Source organism: Sapajus apella, unplaced genomic scaffold (genome assembly GCF_009761245.1).
Source record: "Sapajus apella isolate SASKATOON/1434 unplaced genomic scaffold, GSC_monkey_1.0 scaffold11, whole genome shotgun sequence".
Lineage (NCBI taxonomy): Eukaryota > Metazoa > Chordata > Mammalia > Primates > Cebidae > Sapajus > Sapajus apella.
In genome coordinates this window covers 8,131,716-8,142,107 of record NW_022436951.1, presented here as the reverse complement: position 1 = coordinate 8,142,107, position 10,392 = coordinate 8,131,716, and the positions used below count along the sequence as shown (strand labels likewise).

Sequence of the window (10,392 nt, the reverse complement as noted above, 5' to 3'; positions counted from 1 at the left end):
TCCGCGGAGAAGGGTCTCACGATCCCTGGAAACTAAAAGCAAGCCACGGACAACCAGGGCGCCCGGGCCCGGCGTTACGGCGGGGCCCGGGGTCCGGGAGGGCGGGGAGGAGCCCCGCAAGTCCCGGCTGGAGCGCGGGGCCGGGTCACCTGACTCGCGGAATTTGGGGCCGCGCGGGGTGGAATGGGAGGGGAATGGTTAGCGCCTCCCTTCCCGCTCCCGCTGGATCCAGGTCGGCGGGGGCCGGCGCCCGGCGGCCACGTGGTGGTGCTGCGGCTGCCCCCGCCCCGCCGGCCCAGCCCGGGAGCTCGGCGCCCACTGACCCCCGCAGCGGGGGAGGAGGAGGGACCGAGCGCAGGAAGCCGAGCAGGAAGCGAGCCCGGCGGCCGCGTTTTCCTGGGGAAGCGGCGGGCGGGGTGGCGCAGCCAGCGGGGTCCGGGGAGCGCCGCCGCCGCCTCGATGGGGTGAGTGCGCGGCACGGAGTTGGGAGGCTCACGGCGCGGGGTCCTGGGCTCGCGTCCCCGCCTTTGTGTCTGGAGCTCCGGCGCGGGAGGCGCTGGGGACGGCGCCAGGGAGGAGCGGCTGGGCGGGCGGCAGCGGGGGTCCCGCCGCCTCTCCCTGGTCCGCCGCCGGCCGCCAACTCTCTACGGAGGGCAGATCTGGGGGCAAGAGGAAGGGGAGGGAGGTGCGGATGAGGGCAGAGCGGCAGGACCGGGCCAAGTTAGGAGAAGGGTGCTTCCCCAGTCCTCCGCGACCCGCAGGCCGGCTGGGGCGGGGCGCGGGGCCGGGGCCGCGGCGGAGGGAGCGCGGGCGGGAATGAATGAGGAGACCCGGAGGTGCGCCCTGGAGTCCGCGCCCGGTCCCACCTGCTTCGCCCCGCGCTGCGCCTCGCCCCCCGCGAGACGGTGCTGCAGAACCCAATCCTCCTCCCGGCTGAACTTGGAGCAGCTGGGGAGGGAGGTGCGAGCCGGAGACTGCGTGCGGCTCCCGGGACGCGGGGTCCGCTATTGTTCCTCCGCTGACTCCCGGGAGCCCCTTGGCCGGCCCAAGGGCGGGGGCGAGACCCCTCTGGGCCTGCCCCAGCCCTCTGCCTTGTTTTCCCCGCCGCAGCTCGGAGGAGGGTGGGGAGGACGGATGCTAGAGTTGGGGCAGACTCGGGGCCGCCGGGACTTCGGGAGGAAGGAGGACGTGGAGCCACCCGACAGGCGTCCGCCATCTCCCGCGACCCCTGCCCAGGGTGGGGGGTGTCGTCCTCAACCACCTTCGCTGCCTTCTCGGGCAGGTTGGTGTCCGCGGTTTAGTTTCTGCGGTTTGCAGGGTTCACCTGCTAACTCCTTTGGGTTTCGCATCCCCCTTTTGTGGAGGGGGCACAGAGACTGGAGAGGCAACAGACGGGGGATTAAGGGAGATGCGGCCCGGCAGGGCGTGGAGGGGTCCGAAGTGGCCTCCCGGGGGCCTGAGCATGGCTGCCTTTCCAGGCTCCTTCTTCTTTGCTAGGAGCCCAGCTAAGCCCAACTTTACTCCCAGAGATGTTGGGAGGAATCTGCGGACTCGAGGCCCCTAGCCTCGAGACCAGCGGCTTCCCTTCGACGCAGCTCACAGGTGATCTGGGTGGGATTCCGTCTTCCTTCCTGGAAAGGAGAATGTCTAGCTGCCTGGAATGGAGAAACGCCGCCGGATCCCTGGGGAATGTGGTCTCAAGGCTCCAGGAGCCTGGCAGAGGGGAACTGTCCATCACTAGGACAGAGCCGAAGCTCGTTTTAGCGAGGAGAGCCTCACCTCCTCCGGCTTTGCACAGAGTTGGAGAAGAGGTCGGGAATCACAGGGAGACTGGGTTTTGGCTGTTCTCTCCCCTGCCTGCAGACCCCTGTTCATCCTGTGGCTTGGAGTTTTATTACCGATGGATATAATCTGATAATCTTTTCTTAATGATGCCTAACAAGTGTGATATTTTTTCCCCTTGGGTTTGTAAGGCAGTCGACTTTATGTGAGGAAATTGATCCAGTTCTTATCTTTTAGCCAATGCTTGCCTAACAGAGATTGGGAGAGCTGTCCCATGCTGGGCTGTTGCAGTTTTTTCATCTCCATTCACTGAGATGCTTCAGTAATGAATTTATTGCTTTATGGCTTTTTGGAGGAGGTGGTGGTGGTGGTGTGATAACCCTGCTGGAAAATCTTATTGGTGTTACCTGAATTGAAGAAAAAGAAGGGATGCTGAGCCCCCTAAGGATTCTGTGGGAGAATGATGTCGTGTCCTGCCCACTAGCAGTGAACCTGACAGTGAAGTTCTGTCTCCAGTCTGCTAATTCTCAAAGCGTGTTCTAGGCAGGTACAGGTACTATCACCTAGGCTTTAAAGGTGAAGAAGCAGGTTTGGAGGTTAAGAACAACTAGGCCTTGGAATTAATAGAATGTGGTAGACAACTTTTGCCTCTTCTTCCACTCCTCCCTCCCTTCCTTTGTCCTTTTTTCCAACCTTTAAAAATAAAAATAAGTATGAAATACTTTTAACATACATAAAAAGAGAGTATAGTAAGGCATCTTGTCTTCCACTTCCTAGGTTTAAGAGTTGCTAATATTTTCATATTTGCAACATGCCCGCCCCCCTTCCCCCCCATAAAAACACTATAACTTAAATATTTGATTTATTCTTCCTCCTCCTTTACCTCCATCCTCAGGTAACCTCTAATGTGAAGTTAGCTTACATAGTTCCCAAGCATGCTTTGAAACTGCAGTGTATCCACAATACGTGTGAGTTTGTGTTTAACATTTTACATAAATGGCATAATTCTACCTATGTATAGCTTGCATTTTTAACTTACTATGTTTTCGAGATACATGTGTTAATAGATCTTTATTCACCTTAGCTGTTAAAGAGAATTCCAGTGTATTGAAAAACGTATAGTATATTTACTCCCTTGCCAAGAGTAAATTAGGGTTCCTGGGTTTTCACTGTTTTTTGTTTGTGTTGGGGTCTTGCTCTGTCACCAGGCTGGAGTACAGTGTTGTGATTACTGCAGTGATTACTCACTGCAGCCTCAACCTTCTGGGCTTAAGCAGTCTTCCTGCCTCAGCCTCCAAAGGGGCTGGGACCACAGGCGTATGCCACCATCCCTGGCTAATTTTTTCTGTTTTTTTGGAGGCAGGGTCTTACTATGTTGCCCGGGCTGGCCTTGAACTCCCAGCCTCAAATGAGCCTCCCACCTCAGCCTCCCACAGTCCATGAGCCTGGCCTAGTTTTTTAACTGTTACGGACACTTTTTCTGCGGAGTGACAGTCTGTTTCTATTTTTATTTTTATTTCTTTTTACTATAACAGTTTGCACAGTAAACATTCTGAGATGTTTTCTTATGCACAGATTTTTCTGTTACACACTCAGTTACTGGATAAAGAGGTTTAGGTAGCACTGCATTTATTTGTTCCTCAAAAAGTATTTAGAGTGCTTGTATGCTCTTAGCTACCTGTTGACTAAAAAAGTGAAATTGATCAGTTTTAAGTTCTAAGAAGATTACATGAGTTGGCTGGACTTTTTTTGCTTCTTTCTTTCTTTCTTCTTCTTCTTTTTTTTTTTTTTTTAAATAAGAAAAGTGGGCCTGACGTGGTGTTGCACACCTGTAATCCCAGCACTTTGGGAGGCCGAGGCAGGAGGATTGCTTGAGCTCAGGAGTTCGAGACCAGCCTGGGAAACGTAGTAAAACCTGATCTCTACAGAAAATAAAAAAAATAGCGGGGTGTGGTGGTATGCCTGTGGCCCCAGCTACTTGGGAGGCTGAGGTGGCAGCATTGGTTAAGCCCTGGAGGTCAAGGCTGCAGTGAACCTAGATTATGCCGCTGCATTGCAGCCTGGATGACAGAGTGAGACCCTTGTCTCAAAAAAGAAAAAGTGCCTCCTCCTTGTAAAATTGAAGCATGAGACCAATCCATGGTGCTGTTTGGGATTCTTGTGCAGAAACCTTTTCTCAGCCAGTCACCGGCGGAGTGACCTTGGATTACTCACCCAACCTCCTCTTCCTCATTTCTTTGTTAAGATTAAGGGGTAGGAGTAAGCATTTACAAAGGCACATTCCTGTTCTAAGAGTTTTTGAAAATGTTGCCGTGTAGTGACGTATTTTGCCCCAGTGGTAACCCCTCAGGCTGGAAGGAGTTTAAGGCATTTAAACACATTGGCTTCCTCATTATTCCTTCAAATTGCCAGGCACATTCTTTTTTTTTTCCTCCTAAGATCATGTCAGACACGTCTCACACATGGAATCATCGTGCTCATGAACTCTACAAAAGGATCACCAGGCACATTCTTGCCTCAGAGCCTTTGCATGTGCTGTTTCCACTGCCTGGAAAGCACTTCCCTTAGACGTCTACATGGCTGTGCCCTCAACCCTTCTTCAGGTGTTATGCTCAGATACTTCCTTCCAGTCTAGACTGTGACCTAGTCTCTGCTTTTATTCTTCTCCAAGGCACTTAGCGCCTTCTAGCTTGTCATGTACAGGTTGAGTATCCTTTATTCCAAAATGCTTGGGACCAGAAGTGTTTCAGATTTTGGATATTTTTTAAATTTTTGGAATATTTGTATTACATGGTTGAACATTCCTGATCCAGAAATCCTACATGCTCCAGTGGGTCTTTCCTTTGAGTATCCTGTTGGTGCCTGAAGCATTTTGGACTTTGGAGCATTTCAGATTCAGATTCTTAGATTAGGGATACTCAATCTGTAATTTATATTAGTATTATATGCTAATTTATACTAGATTATGTGTTATATACTAGATTATGTATGCTGTAATTTATATCAGACTATGAGTTCCACAAAGGCATGGGGCTTGCTACTCTTGTTTACTATTGTATTCCTGGTGTCTAGAACAATGTTGACCCCTACTAGTTAAACAGGTATTTGATGAACAAATGGATATGCTTTTTATTGTGATTTTCTCTGGGATTTCCCCTTTAACACTTATTGGATATCCTAAACAATGCTGGTTGTTCCACATCTGTAAGCGCCCTATATCTCATATTTATAAGTTCCTTTAGGGTAAGAAAACATATGTCTTGTAGGGAAGCCACTCCTTTGAAATCTGTGTGATTTATCCTACAAGCCACTTAGTCTTCAGATTTTTTTTCTCCTATAACATTTTGTCTAATTCTGAATTTAGAGGAAAACAAGTAACACAGTGCTTGGAGGCACACCCACCTTTCCTTTTGTGATAACTTCATTTTCCAATCTGGTGAAAGTGGAAGTTGTATAACCAATAGATGCTGACTGTATTCCACACGGCATCTGCACCAACAGGCCAGCAGCCACCCCAAGCAGCATCAAGCACACTGCATTTCTTTATTTTTTCTTGAGATGGTGTCTTGCTCTGTTCTGGAACTCCTGGGCTCAAGAGATCCTCCCACCTCAGCTTCCTGAATAGCTGGGACTACAGGTATGAGCCAACACACCTGGCTAATTTTTCTTTTACTTTTTGTAGAAACAAGGTCTCTCCTTAGGTTGCCCAAGCTGGTCTTGAACCCCTGGGCTCAGACGGTCCTCCTGCCTCAGCCTCTCGAAGTGCTGGGATTACAGGCGTAAGCCGCTGGCCCTGGTCCACACTGTGTTTCTAAGAACAAAAAAGTGTATTTTGTTGGATTGTTGGAGACTGTACATCATCATTGCCCTGACTTTGTGCCTTTATGAGGAGTTTTTTGGAGGGGGGAGGAGGGATGGGTTTTTCATGGTGGAAGGAAAATGACCTTCATCTGAAGATCTTGGAGCAAATAATATATAGAAAGGTACTAGATATACACTAAGATTGCCATATCATACAGTCCTTAACTCATGGCACAAAAAACATTCAATGTTATAGCACCAGTGCATTGTTTCGCTAGAAGCCAAGTGAATTTTCTGTACCTTGCATGATGAGATAGGAGTTGACAAAACAAGGCTAAGTATGTCAGAGGCCTCTTGGGTGTATTTTATATGGTGATAGGAAAAAGCAGTCTGGATTTTTTTCCCAGTGAACTATATTAGGTATATAATACTGATGATATCCTTTAAAACATTACTAGAATATTGAAATAAAATCATTTTACTCTCTGTAATAAAATGATGTTGAAAGAAATTAGTGTATTATGGATCCAGATAGGGCTAGTTAACTTGTAAGCTGAAAACCATAAGCATAGAATTATATGATTATTATTAAAATATCGCACAATTTAAACAGATTTCTTTTTTCTTTTTTGACACAGAGTCTTGCTCTGTTGCCCAGGCTGGAGTGCAGTGCGGCGATCTTGGCTGAGTGCAACCTCTGCCTCCCAGGTGCAATCAATTCTCTTGCCTCAGCCTCCCAGGTAGCTGGGATTACAGGTGCATGTCACCATGCCCAGCTAATTTTTGTATTTTTATTAAAGATGGGATTTCACTATGTTGGCCAGGCTAGTCTTGAACTCCTGACTTCAAGTGATCCACCCACCTCAGCGCCCCCACAGTGCTGGGATTACAAGTGTGAGCCACAATGTGCCTGGACTAAAGAGATTTCTTCACTTTGCTTTGTAGTTAATCATGAGCTGAAAAGTACAGGTGGTTTAAAAAAAGGTAAAGATTGTTCATCAAATATCAATTTAATAGCTCCAGCCATTTACAATGATCAAAAAAATTAGCCTTGTCTTTGACGTCAGCTCACGGAAAGGTATCAGCAAATCTAATCAGTATTTAAAAAAAAAAAACTTTTGGCCCGGCATGTTGGCTCTCACCTGTAATCCTGGCACTTTGAGAAGCTGAGGTAGGAGGATTACTTAAGCCCAGGAGTTCTAGACCAGCTTGGGCAACGTGGTGAAACCGTGTCTTTACAAAAATCAGTTGGTCATGGTGACACATTCCTGTAGTTTCAGCGACTCAGGAGGCTAAGGTGGGAGGATCACCTAAACCCATGGGATCGAGGGTTGCAGTGAGCCTTTAAAACTGCACCACTACACTCCAGCATGGGCAACAGAGTGAGACCCTGTCTCAGAAAAATAAATAAAAAGTAACTTTGCTGAGTTAACCATGTGTTTAAAAATGAAACAGAGGCTGGGTATGGTGGCTCATGCCTGTAATCTTAGCACTTTGGGAGGCTGAGGCGGGTGGATCACGAGGTCAGGAGTTCGAGATCAGCCTGACCAACATGTTGAAACCCCGTCTCTACTAAAAATACAAAAATTAACAGGATGTGGTGGCGTATGCCTGTAATCTCATCTACTCAGGAGGCTGAGGCAGGAGAATTGCTTGAACTTGGGAGGCAGAGGTTGCAGTGAGCCAAGATCGTACCATTGCACTCCAGCCTGGGCAACAGAGTGAGACTCTGTCTCAAAAAAAAAAAAAAAAAAAAAAAAAGAACATTCTTCTATTTGACTGAAGGAAGCATGCCTTGATGCCTTGTTCTTCAATTTTATATTCTATGTGTCCAGTAGAGTATCTGCCACACAGTAGGAGATTAACATCTCTCAACTACTCCCACCTCAGAGGTCATTAAGCCCCTCATGGCGGTCATTAGATACAGAGCTGTCCTAGTCTAGAGGAGAATTTAAACAATAATCAAAAGACAGAAGTCAGTAGCACAGTGCCAAGTAGATGTTCAGAAGATGTGAAAGAAACACTTTTCCTCCTTATGCACTCTTTGGGGAAGTTTGTGCATCATGTCTTGATTGATTCACCAGCTGGGTTTTGTGATCAGCATCACCTCATCTAACCTTACTTGTGATCTAGTCCAGTCCCTTTTGTAGTGAATAGCATTCACTGGAAATTACAGTCTTGCCATATATTCCATGACCATATGTCACAGTTGGGCAAGGGGAAACCTTTGGGAAGTTCTTCACTATTTGCTAATACCTGCTTCTAAATAAACAGACTCTACTTGTGAGAAAAGGTGGTCATAGTCCAAGAAGCTTACTGTACAGTGGAAGGAAATATATGGAATCTTTTTTTTCTTTCCTTATTTATTTTTCTTAAATTGACATTTAGGCCAGACACAGTGGCTCATGCCTGTAATCTCAGCCCTTTGGGAGGCCGAGGAGAGTGGACCACTTGAGCAAAACCCCATATCTGTGTGTGTGTGTGTGTGTGTAGTTGCTAGAAAGGGAATGTCTGAGGTTTCTAAATTGAAAGGAAGATGTATAATTTATTAAATTATGTGTGTGTATGTATTTATATATTGCAGTGAGCCAATATCACACCACTGTACTCCAGCCTGGGTGACAGAGAGACACTGTCTCAAAAAAAAAAAAAAAAAAAGAAAAAGAAAAAAATGGACATTTAGTGACCACCAAAGCTTATTATCAAGGAACCCAACATAAGCAATTTATCATTTACTATGTCAGTTTCCCTTACAATTATTTATTATATTACCTTTTTAAAGCTCAACTTAATTTTTCATACCCCTTTTAGTTATTGCTATTGATAAGATAATCCTTTTTTCCTTATGATTTCCAGATGAATTCAGTTTGCTTAATTATTCATTAAATTTTTTATTTCCATAGGTGATTGGGGAACTGGCGGTGTTTGGTTACATAAGAAAGTTGTTTTTTTTTTTTTTTTTGAGACAGAGTCTAGCTCTGTCACCAGGCTGGAGTATAGTGGCGTGATCTTTGGCTTACTGCAACCTCCGCCTCCCAGGTTCAAGTGATTCTCCTGCCTCAGCTTCCTGAGTAAATGGGATTACAGGCACATGCCACCATGCCCAGCTAATTTTTGTATTTTAGTAGTGATGGGGTTTCACCATGTTGGCCAGGATGGTCTCGATTTCCTGACCTTGTGATCTGCCCACCTCGGCCTCCCAAAGTGCTGGGGTTACAGGGGTGAGCCACCACGCCCGGCCATAAGTAAGTTCTTTAGTGGTGATTTGTGAGATTTTGGTGCACCCATCACCTGAGCAACATACACTGCATCCTATTTGTAGTCTTTTATCCCTCATCCCCTTCCCACCCTTTCCTCCTGAGTCCCCAAAGTCCATTGTGTCATTCTTAAGCCTTTGCGTCCTCATAGCTTAGCTCCCACTTCCAAGTGAGAACATATGGTGTTTGACTTTCCATTCCTGAGTTACTTCACTTAGAATAATGGTCTCCCATCTCATCCAGGTCTCTGTGAATGTTATTAAATCATTCCTTTTTATGACTGAGTAGTATTCCATCATTTATATATGCACCACAGTTTATCTACTCAATGACTGATGGGCAATCGGATTGATTCAATATTTTTGCCATCAGTTTGCTTAATTTAGCTGTTCTTTTCAAAGAGGTAATAACTCTAAAACTAACAGCAGCATCTACCTCTTTTCACTTTCACTACATCTGTCCAGTTCCTTTTGCTGGCTGAAGTGATAGACACTCAGAAAACTGGCAATGTTAGCCGGTGAATAAAAGGCTGGAGAAGCTTCCTTTTGCACTAGGGGAGCACAGAGTAAAGTGTTTTTCTTTTTATTCCTCTAAGGAATCCATTTGCAAACCAGAGAAGAAGATCATCTAGCGGTTGGCGTGGTGTCGCGCGCCCGTAGTCCCAGCTACTCAGAAGGCTGAGGCAGGGGAATTGCTTGAACCCGGGAGACAAAGGTTGCAGTGAGCCGAGATCGTGCCACTGCACTCCAGCCTGGCGACAGAGCGAGACTCTGTCTCGGAAAAATATAAATAAATATATATATCTGTGAGGCATAGATGGACCCTTGCAAATCTGATGGGGATTTTGGACCATTCTTCCTTGGAGAAACTAATGTATGTACGATGATGCTGTAAGTTCATAATTTTTATCAGTCTCATGAATTTCATGGAACTCTTTGCTCTAAGGCCATTTATAAACCTCTTTGGAATACACAGGTTAAGAACCCACAACAGCCACCTCTCACAGTTTGAGAACACAATTACAAGGGCTCTGTTTTTCTATCATGTTCCCCTATCCTCCAGGACAGCTTGATAACCTATCATAGAGGAGTGAAGAGTAATAATTGTGGGTTATATGTCCTCAACTGGAAAACTAGTCATTGGTTGCTGTTAGCCAATCCACATACTGTTGGCCATTTTTAGAAAGTATATCTATTGGATGTAATAAAATGCAATGTAGATGCAATAAAAAGGTGGTTTTGTAGTATGACCGTTTCACAGAGACCTGGTGAATTCAAAGATGAGTCTTAAGTTTCTGACCCCAAGGGTCACTTATTGCTTGGTCTGGAGTTGGGTCTGCTCTGTCTCCAGCTTTTGGTGGCAGCAGTTTCCCAGTTTTGCTGTTTACAGGAGGGAACAGAGATGTCCCAGGCCCCCCACTGACAGTACTTTAAGGCTCACAGATGTCCCGGGTCCCTCCTGGTAGTCCTCCTAGGCTCACAGGAGATGTCCCGGGTCCCTCCTGGCGGTCCTCCTAGGCTCAGAGGAGATGTCCCGGGTCCCTCCTGGCGGT

The 10,392-nt window shown here is 46.8% G+C and overlaps 1 protein-coding gene across 2 annotated transcripts in view; it reads left to right on the top strand.

Moving 5' to 3' along the window:
• Nucleotides 1–226: 226 nt before the first annotated feature.
• RAI14 (retinoic acid induced 14) overlaps nucleotides 227–10,392 on the top strand; it is a 186,430-nt gene continuing 176,264 nt past the window's right edge. Inside the window, exon 1 of one of the 2 annotated variants that reach the window (XM_032278992.1) lies at nucleotides 227–464. The gene's annotated coding sequence lies outside the window, so the exon portion shown is untranslated. The remainder of the gene's footprint in view (nucleotides 465–10,392) is intronic. The other variant, XM_032278995.1, reaches the window with a different exon arrangement.